Source organism: Gnatocerus cornutus, chromosome 1, assembly GCF_029298725.1.
Source record: "Gnatocerus cornutus isolate USDA-ARS CGAHR chromosome 1, icGnaCorn1.1, whole genome shotgun sequence".
In the NCBI taxonomy this organism is placed as follows: Eukaryota; Metazoa; Arthropoda; class Insecta; order Coleoptera; family Tenebrionidae; genus Gnatocerus; species Gnatocerus cornutus.
The window spans coordinates 26,149,764-26,177,606 of record NC_142233.1 but is presented as its reverse complement, the minus strand read 5'-3'; the positions used below and the strand labels follow the sequence as shown (position 1 = coordinate 26,177,606).

The window sequence follows — 27,843 nt, the reverse complement described above, 5'->3', positions numbered from 1 at the left end:
TAATTTATGGAAATTAAAAATAGACGCAATTATCGCTCCCTAAACAAACTATTCGTCGGTTTTGATGGCTGTTCCTGACAAAGATGAATGGTACGTTTTCATTTTTGTTAGGGATCGTAATTCGGAGTTTTTAATTATGGCGGACTCTAATTGGCAGCGTTGTTTATTGCAAACTAATATCATGAATTCTTACATTAATTAAAACGTGAAGCACTTAATGTTTGTTTAACACCCTTTAATTAATCAAAGAACATAAAAAATTCATTTTGGAAACAAGAGATGCTCAGGTGAAAAGTTGTAAAGGCCTACTCCCACTTTACTGAAGCAATTTTTTGTTTGTTCGATATTATTAATTACAACGTTATCGACGGGCTTTTGTCTCGAAACAAATCAGAGACAAAAGACTGTTGTAAATTACTTTTAAATTAAAATTCTCCTTAAACAAGAGATCACCTTAAGTTAATTCTCTGTCACTTGGCTTACCGAATATGATTTACGACGTCGTAATTCTGGATTCCGGCAGATAAGGTATTATTATTAACATTAAAATGACTCTAGAATCCAAGTTTGTTTAGATATAGCGACTGAAAGATAACCTCAGGGCTTTTAATGTTACCGGATTTTTAGCGTACGAATATTTCTGACGTAATTAAAAGTTTTGATAATAGGTTGATAAATAGTGGAGGGACAAAAACACTACGTTTTCATTATCAATAATGTTAGTATTTTTAAATTAGTATTTTGAAATGTTTAGAAGTGTCTACATTGATCAACGCGTTTTTCAAAAATTACAATTTCTCCAAAAAAGTTGTGAATTTGGTTCAATGTGATTCCAACCATCGCGAGAACAAAATTCTGTGGCAGTTAGTGACAGTTCCAATATTTTTTAAAGTTTTGTTTTTAATTTTTGTGAAAGGTAAGTTTATAGCCTTCTCTTTTGTTTTATACAGTTAATGTATATTTTGTAGTTTTTTTTTAATAACCTTAACACAAAAATATACAGGATGACCCACATAAGACTTTTAAGCTCAATATTTTTGTTATTTGTAAACAAATTTTAACAAAATTTAAAACTTAAATAACTGGTGAGGTAAAGTTTGATTAATAATTTACAGACGTCACCCTTTTCTTAAGTTAAGTTTTATTTGTCTCAATTTAAATTTCAATTATTTAAAATTAATCTTATGTTATAAAGTGGCAATATTAACATGCGTTTGCTAAATATCAAGCGGCTAATAGGTCCAGTTTACAAAAAAAAAATAGTAAAAACCAAGAGAACATTTTCAAAAGCTACAAAATTTTTTACTACTATGAAATCATCCAACATCCTTGACATCTGTTTTGAGTGTCGTTTTTGCCATTACTCATTTGAAGTTATTGACCGATTATGATTAATTCTAACTAACATAGGTCTATTCCGTCTGTATTCTGGTTTGTTTTTTGATTTATAGAAAATTATTGCAATGTATTTACACAGAAATTGTTAGAATGTGTCGCAATTCAAATTTGTTAAAAAGCATTGACAACAAAGGTCCACAAATTCAACCTTTTTGTTTGTTGTTTCAGAGATCATTACTAAATTGTTCAAGAAAATTAGCCACCTTTTGGTAGATGGATGTAATTTTTAGTACCTTTTTAACGTGATAGTAAACATTCTGATTAAATTTATTTCTTAAAAAATTGCTTTTTAAGTTAAAATAGTTTAATAACTAATGCCGAATTAAGCGTCACAAATCAATAATCTTTGTTTTCAATTTTATTAAAATCCGTTCACAAATAACAAAGACATTGGGTTTGAAAGTCTTAGGTGAGCAACTTGTATATGTCAAGATATTAGATATAAGCAAGCAAGAATTATATTTATGGTTTTAACGTAAAACTCTTCAGAAATACGCATACTCCAGTATTGTTTGATAAATAAAATCATAAACGTTTGCTATCAATAACTTATCAACTTCGACTGACTACATGACTAAAGTGCGGATGTAAAGAAGAAAACATTAAAATTAAATATTAATGCAAACGATAGCTATACAAAAAATCTACATATTGTCGTAATACATAAAATTGCATTAAATGGTCGAATAATATGAGCAATTTTCTTATTAAGCATTTTTACACGAATAAAGTTTTTTTTTTTCGACGACATTAATGTAAACTGTCAAATTTCGCATGGCTTTCTATTTCTGAAAATTAGAATTTGCATACTTTGACTGAAAAAAAAACACGTGTTTTATTTGTAAAGTTTTACTACTCACACGACTTCGGATAAACGGGCGCCTGCGGACGTCACTTTACAATTGCTCTCACACGATTGTTTATACCGTGTTTTTTAATTTTCATTCAAAAAAGCGGTAAAAATTAATGAATTATTATTAAATATTGTAGTATTATTTATACAGGGTGTTTTTGAAATTCACTACCAAACAAAAGGCGGTAACTGGTGAAGGCAGATAGAATCTGTTGACAAAAATGCTTTATACAGGCTCGCTTGTACGTATGCTTATACGTCTCAGAACGCTCGCACTTCCTTTTAATAGGAAATTCTCTATCAAAATCTGAGTTGATTGCCGTATCGCACAATGTTCAGGCATTTGTAGTATTCAAGTTACAAGCATTTAAAGTTGACCATTCACAGCGAATCTTCGTGCTAATTAAAAAAAAAACAATTTTTTTTGATTTTTTTATCAGTGGTGTTTTAAGTAAGTGATAAAGGGTGTTTTTATTTTATGGTTAGAAAAAAATTTATAGTTCTCATTGCCAAAGACCTTGTTTAATTTTGGTAGCGTATTTCAAAAACACCCGTATATTAATTTTTTTATGTTTTTGTTGAAATGGGTAACAATTTAGTGGAAAGTCCGACTCCCTCTAATGTGCAAGATTTAGCAACCGCTGTCACAAATGTGCATATTTTTTAAATGTTTTTGACTGTAACAGGCGTGGTCGTGGAAAAAGTATAGTGTACAACACTTGCTGTCGCAACTGTTATTTTTGTGTAAATATTTAATTTTTGGCACTAGTTATTCTATATTTCTACCAGGATTTACGATTGTGCAAAAAACGCGTTTTTAACCAAAATTTAGATTAATAGTAGCCGACAGATAATTTCTAATATTTTTTTTTATAAATTGGGAATTGTAAACAATCGTAAATAAAACGTTGTAAAAAAGATACATATTTAAAAAGTTTCTTTATGTCAACAGGGACTTTTCAAATTTGAATCTTGTATCTTATTAAATAACTAAAATGTGATATTGTCTAAACACAATTTGAAAATTACCGATCAGCTAATTATTTTTGATAAAACTTTACGCACATTTTTTTTTTTAACATGGTAATTTAACCTAAATTGACCCTAATATTGAAGCTCAAAGAAAACTTGAAGTGTGACACAAACTCTGTTTATAATTATTAATTTCTAAAAAAATATTATAGACTTATTTTTAATATTTATATAAAGTTTAAATTTATTATATTTATTTTGAATCACATAAACCGCTTAAAAAATCAATATTGTCACCACCACAAGCACTGTAATTTTTTAAAATAATCATTTTACAGAAAGTACAATAAATGAGCTGAAAACAGAGCGATCAGCTTCAGCAAATTAATTCAATAGTAGTATTTGAGATTTCTCTCGGTGCTAGTCCATAATTTACATGAGAGGGTTTCTAGGGCTATATAATATGTGATATTAGAGAATCCATAATTATGTGTGTGTAAGCCACAGTAGGACAGACGGGATTGGACACTGGAGCACGTCATGTATGTCCTTTCAGCAATAATTCAGGATAAAGGACGAAATACGACAGATTACGGCGGGTTTATAATTGATATATCGTTAATTAAATTAATTACGTCAGCGATTATGTACATTAGAAAACTGTCACCGTATATCTCACTTAAATTTATCCACAGTGACAAAGAGGTTATCGCTGTTAATTATTGGGTTATTTCTTGCTGCCGGCTATATTGATTTCAATTTTACTAATGCTGCGGCCTTTTCAATATTTATGCGGGAAATAGCAGAGCTGAGCTGAAAGACCGGAAAGTCTCCAGATTCGCCCATTTCATTTCCTACATTTAAAAGGGCTTGTTCCAGGATGTTGCTCAGTTTATTCTATAGATTCACGATAAGGGGAAGATGAGAGGAATCAAAACATCTTCCAGATATTTGAATCCGACTAAAACTACATTAATTCTACTTCATCTATATTTTTCTAGACGCTTTTGTCAAGCAAGTTCACTGCAATCGGAATCCGATTGAAGTTGCATATCGTTGCCATAACAAGATCTTTAATATCCTCTTGCAGTTCCTCGTCATATCTCTATTCATGCACAAAGTCGACGAATCCCTCAACAAGTCGCAGAATTGCAGCTCGATTTTCATGCAAAAGTAGCTCAAATCCTATTTCAAACCAAACGACGAAATAAAATTAAAAGTGACACTTCGGATATGCGCAAACATTTGGAAATTCTGTTAAAAGTCTCCGAACAATTTAAAGGAAGTTTAGCTGCAGGCAACTTATGCAAGAAACTAGAATTGCCCTCATATTATTCTCATTGAAAGAAGAATGTACAAAATATAATTGGAATTTTTCTTCTCACTATAAATCGTATTTGTGTCATCTTTTTTGAAGCAAACTAGTAACTGGATTGTTACTGCAATTTCTTGTTTCTTTTTAAAAAGAAGCTAGAAAGGTATTTAAAGGAAAGTCGGCTGAAAATGTAATCTTTAATTTCTACAAAATTACACCGTTCATTCGTGAATCGCTTTTGCTCCTTTTTTCGACTTACACTTAACAAAAACAAAATTGTCTGTGCAATTTTAAATAAAAGTCGAAGATCAAAAGCTTCCGATTTCATTACATCTGGTTCTGGAAACTTACTGTTGACACTCATATCAAAGCAACCCTAAACACAACTCCACCAAAATTTAATTAAATTTAATTAAGTATAAGCCCTAATACGAGAAGGATATTAAATAATATTTACACTACAAAACAAGGCTTTAAATAAATATGTGGTACCGACACCTGATAATCCAAACAGAAGCCAAAATCTCATTAGTTGCAGCGAAAAGTTTGGTGGTCGAAGAAACAAACTCGACCACAATCCAAGATAATCCACAAATTGCCTTTGTTAGGTACATTCCGATAATTCGATTAACGGTATCGTTTTTTCAGACTCTACACTTTTCTTAGGAAGCTTTCAGCTTTTGCAATTAGGAGACGCGAAAGCAATTTCTTTTAATTAATATTAATTTTCGAAGGGAGGTTCAATTGCGGGAGATTTTTTTCTGGATTCAACGTAAGGTTGACGTCAATTGGAAATTCAAAAAATATGCAGAGTTGCTGAAAAGGAAATGAAATCGATTGGAACTCAAGACAAAAGTGCGCTTTTTTCTATTTTGGAAGCTTGTTGCCAGTCACGTCGGCTTTCAGTCATATTTAACAGAGCGAACAATTTTATCTAATACAGTTTATTTCATGTACAAAGTTTTTAGGTTAACATCTTTAAATACAATTCGACGTAACTAGCAATTTAATATTTTAGTACACTTGCTAGTGTGGACCCGGCGCATCCACCATTTTAACAAATCGGAAGCACTGATTGTAATTTTTTAAAATATCTTTTCTACATTTTGTAAATAAATCTGAGAGTGTGAAACATTTAAAAGCAAAAGTTCTTGCATACAAGATTAATTATAATTATCATCTGTAATTTTTAATAAACAGATATGAATTTCCTGGTTTTAATTTCAGGTGATTGTAGAAATTTCATGATTAATTATAATCAAAACTAACCCAAATAAATATGATGTATTGCCATGACAATGGTCTTTGTTTGGGATAAATAAAACTTGTTTACCTGGTCTTCCCGTGTAGTGCACAATTTATCCCCGTCAAAGTATGTCATATTTTTACGACACTCTGGATAATCGTGGTCTTTAGAAATTTCCTTCATTCCTTCCAGTCATTGCCCTTTGGAAAGAAATACGCTCTAATTTGCGCCCCCATTCAATCCACTTCTTCGGCTTCCTCTCATATCGCCTTTATCGACGCCGCAACGTCTATTCAACAGTTCGACCTGGAGGCGGAAGCACCTTGGCGTGCGCAATAATCGATCTTCTTGTAGTTCTGCGCACTCACTACTCAATGAGAGTTGCAGACGCGAGTACTACAATGCTGCCATAGTAACCATCTCGCTTCGTCGTACGTCATTGACCCACCATACGTTCATACCCATCTGCTTACTCACGTGACTGATGTCCTCTGGAGTCCGGGACTCTTCCGGTGGTTTCGCCGGAGCGCGTTAATTGTCCCTTTTACGCCCCAAGAACAAGGAAAAATGTTAACGACGGGTATTAATATGAGGCTACTAACGAGGGTAGTTTGTTCAACTTAGGACCGCGTGTTAAGAGAAGATATTTCACAAGACATTATTACGAGGGAACGAAACAACCACATATTAGCCTTTTGGGGATGGAACCTCCACTGGAGTAATTTGTGGCAAAAAAAGCGCAACGTTTGTGGAGGTGTTGTAGGTCGAAATTACGTCTCTGGAGGTTCACCAAACTTTCTTTACTTTTACCAACCTGTTTACGTAGAAAATCACTTCTCTTGATCAATACTTTCAGCCGAAACTAATTACTTACTCGACGGCGACTAAATTCCAACAAAACTATTTGACGAATTTCAAAATCCCACATCCGGTGTCTACAACCTTTCAAATAGTTGCTTCTTGAACAGAGGGTCTGCAAATCCGGTTAATATTTTAATTGATGGCGCCAGGAGGGCACTGCTTAATAAACATGCAAATGTGGTGGTAAATAAATTAGTTGTAATGGAATGGCGTCGACTGTTTATTTAACGTCGAAAAAACGGAAAGATTTAATGAATAATAATAGGAAAAACAAGAGAAAAATTTGAATTTTCCGCCGATTTTCATCGGACGACATAGATATAGTTTACTATGTAGTTTTCATCAAACATCAATCTGCAATTCAATGCACTTTATAGATTGGAAGGTGGGCGATAATCGATAAAAATTTCAATTTTGTGATTATGAAACTAGAACGATGAATATTAAAATGTGTACTATTTTTAATATGAGAAAAAAACTGAATCATTTACAGTTATGAATATTAATGTTTCTCATACAATAAAAACTGAAAAATAAATTAAAAGACAAATTAAAATTTGACATATTAAGATTTATAAATTAAGTATGCTTTATTTATAATCGCTAGCAAACTGCAAATAATTTCCAGTTTGGAACACGGGTTATTAAATTTGTTCTACGAGTCCTTTGTTCCTCGCTCAAAATTAAGTAGGAGTAAATGAAGATGAAGCGGAAAATAATGCAACTGGCGCTGTAATATGCGGGGTGTTTAAAAACCTGCGCCTTTTTTTAGTACTCCGTTTAAGTGTTTGTAAAGGGAAATCCTAGTCTTGGCTTCCCAGCGTCAAAAACTGAGATTATGAATTTTCATCCAAAATGTTCTAATAATTTCACTTTATCCAAAATGCACTAATAAAGTAGTACTTTATTCACTCATTTTGTACAAATAAAGTACTCTTTTACTCTCTAAACACTTTAAAGAAAATTATGCCACATTTCCATGACAACAATGCAAGCATGGCTTTCTAAACGCTAAAAATTTGTCACTGCTGTCACTTTTGTCAATTCTTTTAATGCCTTAATTGCAACCAACAGAGGCTTTGGATAAAATCTCGTATTATATTCGAGTGTAAGAACAAATTATTCACTCTACGATCTCGAGAATGCCTGATTTTTGTCGTGAATAATTTGTGTCCTTACACTCTTATATAATAAATATCTATATTTGGCACAAACAAAATACCTCAACACTCTCGAGAGCATAATTATCACATCTTTATGACAACAACGCAGGCATGGCTTCCTAAATCCTAAAAATTTGTCACTGCTGTTATTTCTGTTAATTCTTTTAATGTTTTAATTGCAACCCACAGAAAAGTTTTGGATAAAATTTTGTATTATTACGCAAGTATTATACTATTGTATAATTAATATCTATTACACCGGCCGACACGATTTTTGTCTTTGGCTTCTGAATGTCAAATTTTGGTTTAAAATTAAAAAAAAACTTGAGAAGTAAGATCAATTGGGGTTAATTCTGATGATTTTTCCGTATAATAGGAATAACAGTTATTAAGCATTCAAGTCACAAAAATATTAATATGTTTTAAAATATTTTTGCAGTTAACTAACACATGCAAAATGAGGTACCCATTTTTAAATAGACTTCATAAGCTCCACAAAGCTTTAAATTTAATTTCAAATTTAATTTCAATTTAATAAAATCACTGCAAAAAAAACATATAATGGCTCAATATCTTGCTTACACTGTTTTGACGCCATTTTTTAACTTTTAATACACAAGAGCTGTTGTTACAGCTGTGATAGACAAGTAAACACTCACTGCTGTGTCTTACGCGAGTAAAATGGAATTTGCTACTATTTACTGCTCGTAAATTCAATTAAAATCTTTAAAATTTACTTATCGACGTAAAACAGACAAAAGCAAACTTTAGAAGCTAATAATGTATATTTTATTGTTTTTTGATACCTAGCATCAGAATTTATAATTGTACATTAAAACAGAAGGACAGAAGTAATTTTTTTTTGTCGGCCTGTGTTATTCATTTATTATGAAAATTGTAATAGACATGAGTTTGATCTTATCTTATTTAAACGTGTAAACATTGTTATTGACAACGCGAATAAAGAAATAAAAAATTAAAATTCACCTTTCTATTGTAATTTTCGTTGCTACGGATGGCTTGTTTGTAAAATACGTGACACTTCACGCAAATTCAGCAATTTGCCGATTTAGTGTCCAAAAGTGTGTTTGAAATGATAAATAATCAAATAAAGCAGCGCACAAGATGTTCTGAACAAAACTACAATTACAGTATCAAAGAGAGTACCTAAACAATATAGAGGTATTTTTTTCAAACTCGTACTAAATTGGTAAATATATTGTATTATACCCGTGAATAATAGTACATGTCAAATTATGTATCGCTTAAAATAATTCTGTATTATGTATTTCAGTTGTGGAGGACAATTCTTGAATAACTATTTACGTGACTAAAATACGTTTTACATCACTTGTGTAATAAATAAGTAATGATTTAAGCCTAATGAAAGTTTTATATCATATCTTAGTATCCCACACTGACCGAGTCATGTTGCGAGCTGAAAGAATTTCTTGGATGACATTCGGTCATAACGACTGCAATATTATACTGAAAGAACGTGTTGCTAATACATGATTGTCTTGGCGGCGGTATGCAATGACATTCATTTAAAATGGCTTTTTTATGAATTTGTTAAAATAGGTACGATGTTCAAAGTTAGAGATACATTAGATTCGTTTTATTATCTTATTTTACTAAACACACGCAGTAGAATGAAATATTTTAGCTAAGTTGTAATTTAGTTATTCATAATGAACTTATCAATTTTACAATAAGCAAATCGATCTCGTCACGCAATTTATTAACGGAATTGCTCTCGCAAATGCATGCGTTGAATTAATTTCATAACCCAATGTTTATTTCCTGCCACTATGTTGATTGATTGCAACATTTTGTTCGTTGTTCGCCACCGACACCCATTTTCTTCAAAACAAAGATCTATTGTCTCCCCAACAATAGCCTTGTAATAGTGCTCACTATCCTCTTGACGCGAAAAATAGTGACACGGATAATTGCCAGAAAACCGAAATGAAATCTACAAACTTTTCAAAGCCTCTTATTTCTCATAGGAAAAGTGTTCTCTCGATCGCTATTCAAATCCAGAAGAATTTTTTAACAAGCTAATTAATTTAGAACAGAGGCTGAGATTTCTTTGTCTGATATTTCAAGTTTTGTTTTGTGACTTGCCAGGAAAATCGGGGCCTATGAATGCATTTGTATTTACGGAAATAATTTTCCATCTTTCTACCCACGTTTTCCCCGTTACTCGAACAAATAAGATGGAGCTTAGTGGCCATTTTTGTTGTTCCCGGAAAGACGGACATTGTCCTCAGACAAATACCAAGTTCCTGCTCGGAATGTAGACTATTTGCAGGTTTCTGTCTCTTATTTTATGAAATATTATACAGCAATTTTACATACATCTGTTAAGTGGCGCTTTTTTCAATTCCAACGACTAGTTTTTATTCCTTTAAAACAAACGCATTTTTGTAGAAATTACTATTTCTTTGTTATCTTTTATATTATTGTACAACCGAAGGTTCTTAAAACAAACAAAAACCAATTCGCTGATGTTTAAAATCGCTCATTTAGAATCAATACATTGCCCAGAGCAGACCATTATTTCAAAAAATGGTGATTCATGTTATTAAATTGCCATTAAACGCGTACATTTAAATTATTTTGTAACGCAACTAGTGTCAACGGTTTTGGTGATTAGTCGTCTAATCGTTGCTCTCAACCCTACATTTTCCAAGGTGTCCGTGACGCGAACTAGGTCAGATACATTAGCACGGAATTGATTTTCATCTATGAATAATTTGCGCCCCATCCATTTCGTGTGGACGGCGTATTGCGATTTTAATGAAAATTTAATCTTATTTTCGCGCCGGCAATTTTCATCTCTTTTAAAAGGGATGGTTTCACGGAATGGAAAAAGTCGGGGCGATGAATGTCGTTTAGGGAGCAGAAGGGTTAAAACGTGATCCCCTAGATTTGGATGTCTAATTGTTATATGATGAGGGAGATGTAATCAATTGCTGAATAAAAATTGTGTAGACAGCATTGCAGCTCCATAATTTTGAATGAGTCATAACATATTTATAGTTTTATTTACGATCGATTAAAAAGTAGATGTTTTTTAAATTGAGTTTTTTCAAAAAGTAGATCTTTTGTGAATCATGTAAAAACTCTCTATCGCACACTTTTTGACAGGTGAGTCAAATCAGCTGTCAATTGTTTTGACACTTATACTTCTAATATAGTTTGTACGGTGAGAGATTGAATGACAGAAAAGTCACTAAATCTACGCGATAAAAAGTGTACCATACGCGCGAAATTTAAAATAACAAAATAACCCCAGTTACTGACAACCCTGTCAACCCATTTCGCGTAGAAATTTAGTGTTTTTAGTGTATTTTGTAGCATAATTTGCTACCAACCTATATGTCAACTGTCGAAATATCCCAATCTCTCACCGGATAATCTATATAAAGTCTGTTTTTTTTTTCAAAAATAATTAGGCAAGACTGGACAGCACTCATGGGAGACGCAGCTGTAGACAATATTCCAGCAGTCATTGTAACACTAACAAAGTCAGACTCAGAAGATGAAATCAATGAACTTGTTTTGAATCTGATTCGGAGCTCTCATGATTTTCTTCTTTTTCGTTTGGAAAATAAATATTTACCTTTATTGACAAACCAAAAACTGTCATTTGGATGACATCTGTTTTACAAGACATTACACTAGAAAAATTGAAGCTCAATTTTCAACGGGAAGCGGAGACCTAAAGTCCGTTTTTTTATTAAAAAACCACCAACACCTTACTCTCCCACCACTTTACAACCAGCAACGTCGTCGATGGTGACTTTTTGGTGATAAAATTAAATTGGTTAGCTGCTTAATTGACACTTTGATTACACAAAACGGCCTTTCCGGCTATACCGAGTCTTTTCACTATTAAATTCTTTGATTTGCAATCCAACAGGTTGTATATAAAACGTTTTTAACGGAAACACTGCCTTATTTTCAGAAATGTCAAAAATTTGACAATAATTTTCTCAACAAAAATCAGAGATTTGGAAAATAATAGATCCGGTTACCATATGGAAATTTGGACATACGTTACACAAAACATGTGCAACAAGAATTTTTATTTCCGTCTCTATCTATTGCATTGATGCCTATCGCTGATACGCTTATGCAGTATTGTCTCTCTCGTCAGGATGGAACCAATCAGAGATCAGGACGTAGATCGTTACTCGAATTTCAAATGGCAAATCCAAATTGTCATAGCTAATGTCAGTAAAGAACTTTGAATGCAAAGTTTTGTGAATTTAAAGGTTTTAGACGTTATTTCTCTTGTATGTTGCTAAATTTTGTGACAAGGCTTTTTCATCACTAGTTTGATTTCGTTTTGCTGTCTTTTAATCTTGAAACTTTCATTCCTTAATAGGCCGAAGCTCTTCTACATCAAGTGGAGACTCTCACAATATGAATGCGGTAAAACCGATCATTTATAGCTCCACAATTAAACGATATTGATACAATTCTCAGTGTGCATAACATAGTTCTCAATAGGTTTAAGGTCAAACACTAATGACAAAATCAAAATTACCAACGTGTGACTAACACTTTTCTAGTCTGACACCAGAAACCTGGCAAAATGGAGGAGCTAATTCAAACAGCCTAGATTAATTGTAAGGACATAGAAAACTTTACATTAGACCCAGACTTCTAAAGAAGAAAATGCAGAAAGTCTCTTTTAAGATGTATTTGCCACTATTTACATCAATTTGATTTTGTTCCTCGTCCGAGTGTAAGAAAAAAGCGCAGTCTTCTCTCGATCTGCTACGATCTTCTTTTACTCACTCCTTTCTACTCATTGTCAACCTTTTTGCCTCTGTCCAAATCTTAAACGGAATCTTATTTGCTACAATGTCACAGGTTTTCTATCGTGTTCTTCTTTCTGTTCTTACTTGTCGTTAGAGCTGTCCATTATTTTGTTAACCAGTTCTGAGCTTCTTTTGATGTTCTCAACAATCTACTTGTCCCTTTTTAATGTATTTTTTTACTGCTTTCATGTATATTTCTTCAATACTTTGAACATTTCTCCATTCATACAATTTAGTTAGGTACACCTTGGATTTTTATTAACTAGGATATTTCTTTCAATTGAATCTTGATCTTTTCTCTCTTCGTCAAAATCCATGTTTTTCTTCCTCTCCGTATGTTTGGTGACTTCCGTTTCAATTATAAATCATCTGCTAATCGCATAATAATTCACTTTCTTTGCACTTTGTAGTCTGTGGTTAATTTTCATATTTTGCTTCTCAATTTCTCCACAAACGACGATTTAGTTCAGAAACATGCCAGTTGTAATATTCCATTGATTTTTATTTCACTAGTTAGCCCCTATTTGTACCATTTCTATTCTACACTTATTACAAAATCTGTTTCGACAATTCTCGCACAAATTTGTTCAAATGCGTCTTGAGCCAAAAATTCCTCTTTGAACTCACTTTCTGTCGTCTGTAGTATGCAACGTCGGTAGTTTTATGGTGCTGAGAGAACTTGTTGTGTTACAGTACGTTGGATTACTCATTTTGCTTTGAACTGTCGCACATTATAATTGTTGTCAATCTGTTGTCAAATTTTAAAATTAGCCAATCAAAAACTCTCCATCCTGGCAAGAGAGATAGGTATACATTGTATCCAGTGAATGCGTGCAACAGACAAGGACGAAAGTTGTAAAGCTAGTCGTAGATGTGTTTCTAAGACTTTTGACTATGTCCCCCCATCTATTAATTCCCAAATCTCTGACAAAAATCTCCCTAGGCATCGTTGCCGGTTGTAATGCAAGCGAAGATTGATGGTGGTTTAAAAAAAATGGATTTTACATAAATCATAAATGGAGAACAATCGTGGACAAAACGTTGTAAAATACACGTGTAAAAAGTCTTTGCATGACATTCGTGTTTTAAAGTAGCCACTCATGGAATATAGAATGACTTTTTAAACTTGTATCTTCTACTCTCGCGGAACCAAAATTTCAAACATCAAATTGATTGATGTTTAAAAATTGTAAACTGTCCTTTATCTTAAAATTTATAAACGTCACAGCAAATGTCAGAAATCTTGGCATGACAATTAATAACGCCAGTCACAAAAACAATATAACATGCTTTGCATTGCCATGTCAAAAAGTAATGTTTGAATTAACCTGTCATGTTTTGCTGCAAGCTAAGTAATTTTTAAAAAGACTTCAAATGGATTGACGTTTATTTATGAAACACCTTGTATACTTGTTTTGTGATTATGTATTGTATTACTTACACGACAGCACAGTAAGCCATATTCAATAGAATTTTTGACTACAAGTTAAATTTTGAAAATTTGTAATTTTCTTAATATTGGCTGTTATGGGAAAAAATTATGTTTGCAATGCGAATACAAAAATGCAAAGATATTTCTTGATCGTGCAACATTCAGAATTTATATTCAACTGAGCTTTATAATTTAATTAGCTACACTGGCTTTCACTAAATTCGCGTATACTTTAAATATCAAGTAGTAAGATCTTGATGATTTTTTGACTATGTGGCTGTGGGTTTTCTCGAATTAGGTTATGTCAAACTGACAAATACAGTCACAATTTTTGGCATTTTTATTAATTTTTGAATCTGTCAATGTCAAGATGAAAGCAATCTCGATCTAGCAAAAAAATGGTGTTTGCAAATGTATTGAAATCCAGTGTACATTTGCAAAAATTTTTCTTTGTTCCTTTTTATTTATTTTCTGTTTCTTCACAAATATTTTTGATAAGATCTTTTCTTTCCCATTTATCAACATGGTCTTTAAATGATTTCTGTTTCAGTTTTATTTCCGTGATTTCATTTTTTGGTCTTTATTTAATTTTTTCACATTCTGTTCTTATTTTCAATTTTTTTAATTTTACGTAACAGTAAAAATTATGCTTGAAATATACATAGCTCTCAATTTCTTTTTTTTAACATTTGGTAAGGCTTCCATTATATCTTCTGTTCCTTTTTCATTCAAAGCATCAGTTATTGATAATGTTCCTTTTCGTTTTTTTTCTGAATCTTTAACTTCTTTCATCTAATGAATTTCTATTTTCTTCGTCGCTATATTTTTCTATCCAATATCTGCACATGTATATTTAGAAATTTCACTTGCATTTTTTTATTTTTGCATTTTCTCATTCTCAAGAGAACTCTAAATTTTCGTCATTGTATTAATCTAACAATTCATCGTCATTTTTTTTGCCATCCTTCTGTTTTTTTACTTTTACATTCCAGTAGTCAGTAGGTTTAGAAAGATGTTTTTTAGTTTTGTGATGGTCATGTACAGGGTGTCCGGAAAGTGACGCACCACCTTGAAAAGGGATAATTGGGTGGTCCCCAGAGTACCAAAAAAATGTTAAAAAAAATTCCAGACTCTATGTTTTCGCAGGAGGACCAAAAGAAAATTAGGAAAATGGCAACATTGCAGAACTGTACCCCCCATAATTTAAATTTCTAGTATTCAAAGCCATAGTAACGTTGCTGTTGTATTGTTGGCGTTAGTCAGATCGGCTCATGAACGAGTAATGTTGATTCAAAAATCTTGCTAACAGTTTTCAGGCATTTCTTACAAAATTTTTCCGATTTCTTTTGCACCATGCGCAAAATGTCCTTTAGGTAACAAATTCATTTGACGTAAAATTATTGCACAGCAATCGTTAATTTTCGCATCAAACTTTGCCTCTTCAATCCATCATACCAATCCATAACATTGTCCGATGATACAGTTTCACGGTGGTGCGCGACTTTCCGGACAACCTGTTTGTCCGGAAGATGGTCATAGCTAATAGTTGTGGGAAACATGTTCATTTCGTTCTTTCTGTGTTTGCAGCTTTTTCTTCAGAATATCTTGAGCATGTTGAAACCTTCCAATATACACGTAACTTTACGACCCTGACGAAAAATGCAACTATAGTTTATCCGGTGAGAGATTAGGATATTTCGACAGTTGACATATAGGTTGGTAGCAAATTATGCTACAAAATACACTAAAAACACTAAATTGCTACGTGAAATGGGTTGACAGGGTTGTCAGTAACTGGGGCTATTTTGTTATTTTAAATTTCGCGCGTTTGGTACACTTTTTATCGCGTAGATTTAGTGACTTTTTTGTCATTCAATCTCTCACCGTACAAACTATAGTAATATGTTTTTATATGTCACTTGATCCATAAACTTATCTTTTTTACATTTTGGACATCCCTTGAAAAAGTCAGATAATATGATTATTATTATCGACAGCTTTAATAACCATAATTTTGTTTTTGGAATTCGTGGTCATCTGTTTTTATTTCATGTTTTGGCAGAGTTCCAACTCTAACCGTTTACAAATTTTGTCCCGAGGATGCCTACAGTCTGAGTAACAGCATCGGTACAACACTTACAACACATCGGTACGCCGCTGCTGCATTCTTCTTGCACTTACTATAAATCAATAACATATCAAGTTTTTTATCATTAGTGAGCATGTTGCAAGGTGCGCAGGTTTTACAATTTTCGAAAATAACTTGTCAAATAATGACATTGCTGTCAGGAGTGTACAAATTTTATCCTAAATAAAGTTAGCGAAAGGTTAGGTGAATCAATCAGTCTGTATCTATGTTTATGCAAAACCAATTAATTTTTTAACTCGAATTGAAAGCTCATTATTGACTTTACAAGCAGTTCAATGTCCGGATCGAAGTTGCGGTTAGCAAGTAATTACCCGAGGGATGTAATCATATTGTACTCTTGAGATATACATAGAGAAAGGTGAGGCAAAAGGTAAACAAATTAATCATCCATTACTTGGTACTTGACATTTGATCTTTTGTGTTTTTATGAAATTATGTTTCGATTACTCCTATCATCATTTTCCTCAGCTGACATGCAGATGATGTTGACTTTAATGGATTAAAACTACAAACATAATATTAAATTGTGAAAATCTATTGATATTGTTACGAGAAGATTCTGGAAGCTTCGAGCGCCAGCGCTGGAACGTTCCGCTCTGCTCTAGAGCGAGCGATTCGTGGAATAATTCTTATTCATACGCGGAACTCCCGAATATTCTCGCAGCGCTCCAGCATTAGGCTAGTGGTAGGGGAATATCTGTATATAGGGGAGTAGTGATAGGATTGTAGATAGTCTAGTATTTGGAAATCCTGAAAAGTGTTGTAATTGTGAAGTACGAGAGTGTTCATAGTGCACAATAAAATTGTTATTGTTACAAGCGAGACTTTTGATTTTTCGGCCAACGTGACAACTGGTGTCAGAAAGTGGGATCCCGTCCAGCATTGTGATCGAGAAAATTCTGGAATTTTCGATCGGAAAATTCGTGACATTACCGGACTGTGACATTGTTACTTGATTGTGGACAATTTTTATGCCTGTTCAAACCAGACAGCAAGCCGCAGAAATGGAGGCGCTGCAAGAATTGATGGCTTCGATGATGGCGAAAATGGACACACAACAAAAATTGATTACGAATTTAGAAGAAAAAAGACAAAGAGAAAAACTGGAAGAAGAAGAACGAAGACAAAATGAAAAACATGAAACAGAAGAAAGAAGACAAAGAGAGAAACTAGAAGAGGAAGAAAGAAGACAAAGAGAGAAACTAGAAGAGGAAGAAAGAAGACAAAGAGAAAAACTAGAAGAGGAAGAAAGAAGACAAAGAGAGAATGCAGAAATCTTGAACCAGCTTAAAGATATGGAACAAAACATGAACGTAACTATTATGGTTAAAGTCGACGAAATTCAAAAAGAGGTAACAGAGCGGTTAGGAGGCGTTGAGGGAGAACTACAAGGCGTCAAAGAGGAAGTGAAAGATTTGGAGCGATTCAAACAGCAGGTGGAAGACGAGTTACTGCGCTTAAGGCGTCAAGTTCCAAATAGGACCGGCCTGACCACAACGAAAGAAATGAAACCCCCGACTTACGATGGGTCGACTTCACTGGATAATTACAAGCTGCAATTCGAAGTGGCGGCCAAACAAAATGGATGGTCGGAAGAAGAAAAATCCTCATTTCTGATAGTTTCCTTGAGAGGGGCGGCTCTGGACTTGCTAGAGACAATTCCAGGTCGAGACAAAGAGCGGTACGACCAGCTGATGGCAGCGTTAGAGGCCAGATTTGGAAACCAACACCTGCAGCAAGTATACGTCTCAGAGCTCAAGACGCGGCGGCAGAGAACTGGAGAGTCTCTGCAGGAATTTGAGGCAAGCGTCAAGCGCCTTGTTTTGCTCGCCTACCCTTCGGCTCCGGCGAATTTTGTGGAACAACTAGCTGTGGATACGTTCCTGCAAGGGATTCGAGATCCAGAAATACAAAGAACGGTCCGACTGGGCAGCTATCACTCCGCAAAAGAAGCTCTGGTGCGCGCTCTAGAGGTGGAAGCCGTTTTCAAGAGCTCTGTGAACGTCCCCGATTACCGACGAATTCGAGGTGTGGGTATTGACGAAGAAGAGGCAACACCTACCGCTTTCGTCACGAAAGCCGAGCTAAACGACATCCTCAAGGAAAACAGGGAGCTACGGATGGCACTGAAGCAGCGAACTAGCCAGACCTGCTATCGTTGCGGAAAACCAGGCCATTTTAAACGTGACTGTAGGGTTGTTCTTAGGAACGACCAGAACGGTCCCCAGTCACGTCCTCAGCAGTCGGAAAACTAAAGCCCAGCAGTGTCAAGGGGCACACACTGGCTGGGGAGAGCACAAGCCCCAAAGTTATTTCCGTTATGCGTTTGAAGAGGAATTTTGAGAGTTTGATAATTGAAGGAAGTGTGAATGGGAGAAAAGTGAAGATGACGGTCGACACCGGAGCCATGGTTTCCCTTGTGAGAAAGGACATGTTGGACAACAGGACATCTCTGGAAACAACGAGTGCTATTTTAAAAACAGTCACGGGAGATGTCGCCACAGTAAGTGCCGAGGCAGAGGTCACGGTCCAGTTGGGAGGTATGAAGTTTCGGCATCGGGTGCTGGTGGCAGGAATTGAGGATGAGATGATCCTGGGAATGGATGTTATTGGACGACATGGGATTTCCTTTAATCACAACGAGAAGATCCTCAAGATTGGAACCGAAAGCTTTGTGTTATCGACCCCAGAAGTAAAAGAAGATGGAGTGAAAGCGTTCGCCTGTGAAAATACTTGTGTGGATGGGAACAGCGAGAAAGTGATAAGTGTGCGTTTAGGAAGTAACTTTGGGAGCTGCGTTGGAATGATTGAACCAACTAGAGACATGACAAAACCAATTCTTGTTGGAAAGACACTAGTAAAAGTGACGAAAGAAATACCTGTGCGGGTGGCGAATATCAACCCTACTCCAGTCACGATCAAGAAGGGCGAACTAGTTGCTGTGTGTGTTCCGATCTCCAGAATAAGTGACGCACAGCCATCAAAGAAAAACGTGAAGACCGTGAAAAAGTTAAAGCTGGAGGTAGACACGAGTGACCTTTCTGAAGAAGAGGCTCTTAAAGCGCAGGCTTTCATCAAGAAGAATAAGGACGTGTTCGCCGTTGAGAATGAACCATTAGGAAGAACGAACATCGTTCAACACAGAATCAATACGGGCGACCATCAACCCATCAGACAGGCACCGAGAAGGTTACCGTGGGCGAAGCAAGAGCAGGCCGAACAGTTGGTAAAATCCATGCAAGAAGAAGGGATTATTGAAGAATCCAACAGTCCTTGGTCTTCGCCGGTTGTGCTCGTAACCAAGAAAGACGGTAGTACAAGATTCTGTGTGGATTACCGAAAACTCAACGATGTTACCAAGAAAGACAGTTTTCCATTACCCCGGATTGACGACACTCTCACAACTCTGTCAGGGTCGACGTGGTTCTCAACCTTAGACCTGAAGAGTGGATATTGGCAAGTGGGACTTCATCCCGAAGACAAGGAAAAGACAGCGTTCTCCACGGGAAGTGGCCTGTACCACTTTACGGTTATGCCTTTTGGGCTTTGCAACGCACCCGCTACATTCGAAAGACTAATGGAATGTGTGTTGCGAGGATTGACGTGGACAACTTGTCTGGTTTATTTAGACGACGTTATGGTCATGGGTAAAAACTTCGATGAACACCTGAAGAACCTTCAAGAAGTGGTAGACCGGTTTAGGGGTGCCAATTTAAAACTTAATCCGAAAAAGTGCCATCTATTTCGGAAGAAAGTGGAGTTTCTGGGGCATACGGTGTCATCTGAAGGAATCAAGACCTGCGAAGATAAGATTCAGGCGATTAAGGAATGGCCCAGACCCAAGGACAAGCACGATGTGAGAAGTTTTATTGGACTTTGCACGTATTATCGGCGGTTTGTAGAAGGTTTCGCCAACATTGCTGCACCTCTGCACAAACTAACGGAAGCAAAGGCATCATTCAACTGGACATCAGACTGCGAAAGCAGTTTCAAGCGGCTGAAGTTAGCTTTGTGCACTAGCCCGATTTTGAGCTACCCCAGGACTCATGGAAAGTTCGTCTTGGACACAGATGCCAGTAACATCGGCATTGGAGCGGTGTTATCGCAGGTGCAGGATGGAGAAGAGAGAGTGATCGAGTATTACAGCAAAGTGTTGAGCAAGCAAGAGAGAAATTACTGCGCTACAAGAAAGGAATTGCTGGCCGTTGTAAAATCCGTAGAGCATTTCCACAAATACTTGTTTGGCCACGAGTTCTTGATAAGGACTGATCATGCTGCCCTCACGTGGTTACTACAGATGAAAGACGCCGAAGGACAAGTGGCTAGGTGGATTGAGCGGCTGCAGCAATACCACTTCAAAATCAAACATCGACCAGGAAAGCAACACAATAACGCTGACGCTCTCTCTAGAAGACCTTGCAAGGATTGCAAGCAGTGCGCGAAGATTGAAGGGCCATTGCCGATAAACAGGATGGTTATCGGTTGTGATGATGACTGGACTACGGAGAATCTTCGGAAGGATCAACAGGCGGACCAGGAAATTGGGCCACTGCTGGAGTGGAAGGAAGCGGATAATGGAAGGCCGCGTTGGGAAGATGTCTCGGAAAAGAGTCCAGGGTTGAAGGCGATGTGGGCGCAGTGGGACTCACTGCGAGTAGAAAATGGGGTACTGAAAAGGGCTTGGGAAAGCGCAGACGGGAAGAAAGTAACCTCCCAGTTACTAGTGCCCAAGAATAGAGTTCCCCAAGTACTCAAGGAGGTCCATGACGGAACATCAGGCGCTCACTTCGGAGTGAACAAAACCTTAAGTAAGATTAGGCAGCGGTATTACTGGGTTGGCTGCCGGGAAGATGTCGAACGATGGTGTAGGAGATGTTCAGTTTGTGGGGCGAGCAAGGGACCTCGAACGCGAACTAAAGGAGGCATGAAACAATACAACGTGGGAGCCCCGTTCGAGAGAATCGCTCTAGATGTGGCCGGGCCATTTCCAAAAACTGATGACGGCAACAAGTACATCTTGGTTGTGCAGGATTATTTCAGTAAATGGCCGGAAGCGTATGCCCTTCCCAACCAAGAAGCCACTACAGTAGCTCGAGTCCTAGTGGATAATTTCTTCAGCAGGTTTGGAGTTCCACTCGAAATGCATTCCGATCAAGGAAGGAATTTTGAGTCTGGCGTTTTTCAAGAGATGTGTAAGCTGCTGGGAATTAGGAAGACTCGAACCACACCCTTGCACCCGCAATCCGACGGCATGGTCGAGAGATTCAATCAGACGATGGAGGAACATCTGTCCAAGGTAGTGGAAGAGCACCAGAGGGATTGGGATCGTCGACTGCCCTTGTTTATGATGGCCTACAGAGCTGCCATTCATGAAACCACGGGAGAAACACCAGCGAAGATTGTGTTTGGAAGAGAGCTGCGTCTCCCTTGTGATCTTCTGCTTGGTTCGCCTGGGGCGGAGCGAAGGGAAGTACCGGAATTCGTCGACAACCTGAGGGAGACCCTACTGGATACACACCACCTTGTGAGGCAGAGGATCAAAATGGCTAGTGACAGAATGCGGTCCCGATATAATGTGACGGCTAATCATGAAGGATTCAACGAAGGAGACTTGGTGTGGTTATTCAACCCTCGACGAAAGAAGGGCCTATCTCCGAAGTTGACACCTACATGGGAGGGACCGTATAAGGTGATCAAGCGGATCAACGACGTGGTGTATCGGATCCAACGCAGCGCCCGTTCAAAGATGAAAGTGGTTCATCTAAATAGACTTTGTAAATATCACGGAGAATCAGGTGTTTGGTCTGATCGGGACGATCAGAACTAAGAGGGGGGCAGTGTTACGAGAAGATTCTGGAAGCTTCGAGCGCCAGCGCTGGAACGTTCCGCTCTGCTCTAGAGCGAGCGATTCGTGGAATAATTCTTATTCATACGCGGAACTCCCGAATATTCTCGCAGCGCTCCAGCATTAGGCTAGTGGTAGGGGAATATCTGTATATAGGGGAGTAGTGATAGGATTGTAGATAGTCTAGTATTTGGAAATCCTGAAAAGTGTTGTAATTGTGAAGTACGAGAGTGTTCATAGTGCACAATAAAATTGTTATTGTTACAAGCGAGACTTTTGATTTTTCGGCCAACGTGACAATATAATAAACTATTTTTTTAGTTTAGATTATTTCTCTAATGTAATTATTAAACTAGTTGATGCAATAATTAAACCAGGCTTCTAATCTGCTGAACATGGTTATAAAAATATAATTGAATTTTCTCCCTAATCGATCAATTGTCGTCTTTTTTTCCAATTAATAAGATCAATATGTTTTTCCCGTTATTAATGTGTAAAATTTATCACGTCCCTGCGAATAATCCAATAACAGGGCGCTTCATTTTTCAAGACGTTAATACGGATTAACAGCTATTTTCCAATTACTTACTCTCTGGAATTAGTTTAATGCACATAACTCTGGAGCAAAATTAATTCGGTTTTCTGGAAAGCACTGCTGAAAATCTAAATCGATAATTTAAATTTGAGCTTTATCGGCAGATAAAAGTCGGCATAAACAAGAGATATCCATATCAACGACACGTATTTGCTGATCAGTTTGAGTTCATTCTAGAAATTGATTAGCCAGCTCGGAGGAACGAATAGAATTGCAAATGACGCACATTAACAAAAACATGGAAAATGTATTCCGGGGTTTTTATACACGGCCATTGACCAAATTTTCTCGGTTATGGACCCTTTCAGATCAAGCGAAACGAAACGGGTAAAAGGAACTATTTTTAGATGGAAACAATTGCGTGCTTACAGGTGGTTTCCGGACTCTTGTTTGCTGAGCGTAAACAAAATTCAATTTGAATAAGTTGGTGGAAGTGCTTAAAAATCATCTATAGACATAGGAAATGCACGAAAAATTTTTTGTTTGATCTTAGTAGCTTCCCTTGGAGAATAATAACGCTTATCATTAAAGACGGATTTGGTATAAGTTCCGGTGATTCTCCGCCAAAAATATCATTTATCTTCCGTCGCTCATTATTATTCAGGGCACTATTTTAGAAGCTTTTAATAACAATAATAACGGAAGCTCTCCGAACAAAACTCAAGATGAAGCTCGACTTCCCTTCAAAAATCATATTCCCATTATGTTTCTTCCAGGAATATATCGAGCTTTTTACGGAATCCGGTATTGTTTCTTTCGAGAAAGTTTTTTAATCGAAATGAAGAGTATTGAGGGATTTTCTAAGGGCTCTATTGATTCTCTGTTTACCGAATATAAAGCTTCCTGCTTAACCACGCGCTTGATGAAGTGAATTCTAGCCTTTCGGAGCTTTTCCATTGCACACAAAAAACTCTTTACGCAACGGAGAGTTTTATTCGTCGTTGCACCGGACTTGGAAATGTCTACTCTACCCTCGATAATTTAATTAACCCGACACTTAAACCATACTGAAAAAAGTAATTCGTAGGACAAGAGGCTTTTGATGTTAAACAGTTACTTGCTCAGACAAAATTACTCGGAAAAACTCAATGGACGGTATTAATAAAAATAGCAGATGGTAAATATTTATTTTCAAAATTAATAAGAATATAATAACATCTCTAACAAATGGTTACTTATAAGATTTTTATAATTTAGAAAGTGTTATAGAATATAATAAAAAACGAAAGAATATTTAATTACAAAAATCAAATAAATAAAGCCGGGGACAACAAATCTTAGACGTCAATGTCATTTAATTTTCGCGTTGTGTAAAACCCTACTTAGAATTTGTAACCTTATTTTTTTGCATTGTAAATTTTGATGGTTTTAATTTATTAATTTTAAAATAGATAGAATTGTCGGTGCTTCCAATATAGCAAGGACCTGTGTGTAGATCATACCCCTCCAATTTCATCGACTTTAAATTCTTCACTCATGATAATTCTTAATTGATAACTTTGATGTTTTAAACGTTAGTAATGACAATGACAGTAATGCACAGACTACACTCAAATTTTTGAAACGCCAGAAATATGACGTCTAAGATTTTGTGTCCGCAGCTGTAGTTCATTCCTGACTACAATTTAAATTTTTAAAATTTGTATTATAGCTTATATTTGCTGTCGTGGAAAAATCATGTGTGTAATGCGAGCTAAGTTCATTGAATTGCAAATTTATCTTTAAGTACTTTTGAATCATAGTTCGATCTTACCTAAAGTCACCAAAATAGAATATAATAGAAAACAGAAAGAATATAAATTACAACAATTTTTCAAAAAACACAACTTTAAAAAACAAATCGATTTCCGAACCTATTAAAAAGTAATATACTTTCCCATTAAATGCACTTAGAAAATATAGAAAGACTAAAAAATATAAGTAGCTTTATTCCTTGGCTAAGAGGATAAAGAATTCGCATTTGAAGGATTAACAACTCCAACCATGTTAGAGCTTTTAGGCAATCTAGAATAATAAAAAATAAAGGATAAAAAAACTACAAACAAAAAATGCAAAGAATTTAAAGTGGCTACAACAAATAAGACAAAAAAAAAATAAAAGGCTTCAACTTAAGTGTTTGATTTGAACTTTTTATCTGTTCGAAAATAAATGTTCACTTTTTAAACAATATGTATTTCTGTTACAATTCATTATTATAAAAAAATTACAAATTATATTGTTTATAAACACTTAATGCTAATAGAAAATCATTTAACAATTGAATTTTTAGCTTTTTTGATTAAAATGTACTTTAGAACACCTTTCTTGTAAAAAGTACCGATACACACCTTTTCGGTTGTGTTTAGGCAAATTAGGGTTTACCTTTGTCAAATTTCTTAAATTTTTGTTTTGCAGTTTCCATATTTTCTTCCAACCGGTGTTTTAATTTGTTCAAACGACGAACAAACAAATTATTTATTAGGGGTGGTAAAACACAACAAGTGGCAAAATTGCACGTACTGTCACATTAAATATGGATGTAATTATAAGTTATAAGTGATAGTTGTTTTCAAATTTTCCTTAACAAAACTTAACATAATTTAAAAAAAAAATCAAAATCGGACATGTTTCCGAACGGAGTATGTAATAAAAATATGGTCATATTAAATATTTTCCTCTTCCAACTAAAACAGGCACGTGCATGTAACAACGCACTTTGCACATTATTACTTACATAAATAACCACATCTTTATTATCAATAAAGTTTGGAGGCTGTGCAGTTTCAAACATCCCATCGTAAATTTCATCGAAAATTCAAAATTTGTCCAACCTTGGCACGTGAGCTTAACTCAAATGGCGGAGTTAATTACGGCATGTAACAATAAACTGCTCTTGACTTCCTCGACCGACCTGGTCGTTGTTAGGCGTGTTATTTTTTATTGCAGCGAACTTTTATGGAGAGTAAAAATGTTAAAAAGTTCTAATTGGCTCACTAACGGCTTGTCAAAAATGGGTAGTTGCGGTTGGAAAGGCAAATACAGAGTTTGTGATGAAGGTGCTCTTTGTGGTAAGATAAACAGGCAGCAAAGTGACAGAATGTTAAAAAAGTCTAATTAATGTATGAATCGGTGGGTGGTTTGTAAGCAGGTCGATTGATAGATACATATTTTATATTTAATTTCGAAATTATTCGAACTGTAAATAAAACGGTAGCTAATATAGCTTTATAGAAAAATAAGGTATAAATAGATTCACGTAAAATGAAAAGTTATTAACGGAGTTAATAATTAAATATTTGAAAAGCCTGCAATTGCTTCAACGTGATTTAATATTTCGATGAGATTAAAGCCGCGGATATATTTATATAAACTTATTAGATTTTAAAATTGGATATGCCAGGTCAACTCAAAACTCAATTTATATAAGACATTAGCTATGCGAGAGGAATGCAGACGCTATCGATGAAGAGAAAGCATCTCCGGCATGCATATTGATTGGTGAAGAGTAATTGACGTTAGGCAAGTTTATAGCATTATCAGCAAGACTCTTCGTTTTCTCAAACTTTTAACAAGCTTAGCTTTTTCGGTCTTAACTGAATGAGATACGTGACGATGGATAAAAGACGCACACGAACTCGCACGAAAGCGAGAGAAATTGGGCCAAAATGGCGAAGGTAAAGAAAAAATTCCATTAAACCGAAGTGAATAAAAGAAAATTGCCGATCGCAATAAAAGCGTGTCCCTTGCTTAATTTTTATCAACTACAAAGAATAATTGACTCTTTGACATGACACAGAAGGCGCTATCGACGGCTTAAGTCATTTCATTTCCGTTTTTCGTCCACGGTTCTAGACCATTTGTTTCCGGCTTTTCACTTCTTTATGCCGCTGTTTCTTCACAGGTTTTCCACACAATAAAATTTCATTCGTTTTCTTGTGCAGGTCACAGAGCGACGCGAATTACTTAATTTTGTCCATTTTGTTTTTGTTTTTCTTGGCGGATCGACGTTTCGCTTTTTATTGACTCGAACAACTGGTGACTTCTGCTTCCTCGAGATTTTCAATTAAGATATAAATTTACTTCTAAGGGCGATTCGATTGCTAACAAGCTCGAAAGCATACAAGCGGATAGGGGAAAATTATTCAATAACGAGAGCAAGGATATCCATACTTCTAATACAGACAAAAATCTGTAAAGATAAACAGTACCGAAAAATCAGGCGTTGCCGGAAAGCTGTATATGAGCGAGCTTTCGCTAAGCATTTTGCGAGAGTACTGTACATAATTTTTTATATCTCTTTGTCTATTATTATTATTATGACTTTATTAAAAGAAATATTTTAATAAAGGGGTTATCAAACTTATTACATTGACTTTGTCACTAAGCGCCAAGTGTCAAAACTGTGTCAAAGCCGACAATGGATCAGTTGAACTGTCTTCAGAAATATGACGTTTTAATATCAATAATTAATTATACCGTTTTCAGGTATTTTATAGTTCACACTTTGCCGCTACAGAAAAAATATTACGCTTTTTCTTGGTCAAAGACTATTTGTCATTTTAGATACATAACATTTTGATTTACAGAAAGTAGTAACCAACTTTACTACTCAAAATTAGTTGGAATAACATCGAGGATGTAACTATCAGACTCCTATCTGTTTATTGCCTTCTGAACTATTGGATAGTAGTATTATTAATGTTGTCCTAACAATTTCAGTTTATAGATACTTTAATAAGATATATTTAGTTGTCAGTATTGCATGTTTTGTTTTTGATACTATTCTCGTATTATCTTGATTTTATTTTCGCTTAATCTATCTCCCTTTGTCATTTCTTTGGCCATTATATAAGACATATCTCGCTTTATCAACACGCCAAACACATGACCTATACACGCTAATCTCCATTCCTCATCACCCTGCTCTCCCTACCTGCCCCACATTAAAAATCCAACAATACAATAACATTCCGTTCATTCCCGTGACACCCCAACGTCCATCACATTTTTGCCAACTCCCCAACCATATCACCACCACCATCAACCCTTTCTTTAATTCATGTAGGTTGTCATCCTGTTTCAGTGGTATTCAGTTGTCGTGTGCTCACCAGTCACCAAGATCGAGCACCGAGATGATGTAGTAGTTAAGCATGCCTCGATTTCGCACCCCTTGCAGGACCGTCGCGCGCATCCCTCTCGC

At 35.6% G+C, this 27,843-nt stretch overlaps 1 long non-coding RNA gene across 1 annotated transcript; it reads left to right on the top strand.

The window, feature by feature from the left end:
* The first annotated feature begins 83 nt into the window (after window positions 1–83).
* LOC148181069 (uncharacterized) lies at window positions 84–27,810 on the top strand. The gene is made up of 3 exons (XR_015770779.1): window positions 84–90; window positions 755–916; window positions 27,727–27,810. It is a non-coding gene; the product is annotated as an uncharacterized LOC148181069 (long non-coding RNA).
* The last annotated feature ends 33 nt before the right edge of the window (window positions 27,811–27,843 follow it).